Source organism: Cetorhinus maximus, chromosome 32, assembly GCF_964194155.1.
Source record: "Cetorhinus maximus chromosome 32, sCetMax3.hap1.1, whole genome shotgun sequence".
Lineage (NCBI taxonomy): Eukaryota > Metazoa > Chordata > Chondrichthyes > Lamniformes > Cetorhinidae > Cetorhinus > Cetorhinus maximus.
The window spans coordinates 15,930,259-15,931,696 of NC_135910.1; positions in this window are offsets into that span (position 1 = coordinate 15,930,259).

Genomic DNA, 1,438 nt, shown 5'->3' on the forward strand with positions numbered 1-1,438 from the left:
TTTGTAGTCTGAAATACTTGAATTTATACAATGCCTCTCCTTGACCTCAGGACGTTCCAAAGTGCTTTATAGACAATCAGGTCCTTTTTTTTTTAAAGTTTACTCAATTGTTGTAATGTAGGAAACTGGGCTGCCAATTTGTGCACAGCAAGATCCCAGAAGCAACAACTGCTCATCTTCGAATAAGCCGCTGGATTTTTTTTACATCTACCCAAGGGGCCCACAGGGCCCCGGATTAATGTTTCACCTGAAGAAGCTGAACCTCCAACAGTGCAGCACTCCCTCACTACAAGCAGAGACCTGCGGTGCTCGGTCGTTGAGTATATTTAAGTCAGAAATCGATTAGATATTTTGGTACTAAGGGAATCGAGGGTTATGGGGATAGTGGAGAAAGCGGAGTCGTGGTAGAAGGTTTGCCATGATCGGGCAGAGCAGGCTCGAAGGGCCAAATGGCTTCCTCCATCCCCTTTGCCAAATTGTTTTGTGATGCTGTAAGTACTACACTTGCCAAAAGAACAACAAAATCCTACAGATTAAACAAAACCGGATAATGTTGGAAAGGTTCAGCAGGGCAGGCAAAATCTGTATTTTTTTTTTAATTACAAAATGTTAAGACTTCAAGAATGAACATTTCTTGATATAACATTAACTTGAGTATTGTTTGAGAAAATAAACATGATGCTGAAATTTTTCATCATACACTCACCCAGACAGATGGAGAATACGCCAGGAAACTATTGTCCTCCATGTTTTTGTTAAATTTTTTTGAAGTGCAGTGCCGGGACACGTACCTTTTGCCTGCAGAGAACAGATCCCTACGTATAAATATATGTAGCTTCCAGCAAGCTGAGTGAGTCACAATGTGAGCCAGACTGATAATCTTAAATTGGTTGCTAGTATAATTCTGAGCACACTCGGGATTATTCAGCAAGTGCTGTCCAATCGCAATGAATTAACACTAACTTCTTTTCCTTCCTTTACAAAGGCTGCCTGACCTGATTGTATCTAACGTTTAGTAAAAGGTGATGGGTGAAGTGTATAAATTCCCTTTTACCTTCCCTTTCTGTGAGCTGTTTAAATCCGTGCCCTTTCTCCTTACCAACTTGCCGATTAGTAGAAACCACCCCTTTCTATTTATTTCAGACCCTTTGTAATCTTGGAAGACACATATCACTTCACCAGTTGGCTTTTCAGGTCTAGGGCAAAAAAAAAAGAGCCACGATGTTCGCTGGGGTGGGGATGTTGCGAGCTGGACAGTGCCTACAGGATGAAGCTCTGGGTTGGATCAGCTGCTCATGAAATAAGAACATCAGACAGGGGAGGGAGGAAATTAGAACACAAATGCCTTGAGAGGAAGGATTAATATTTCATAAAAGCTTGCTTCTGTAAAGTGAGATTCTTTTTATTCAGTTGTTGGCAAGGAAATACTGCAATCTCA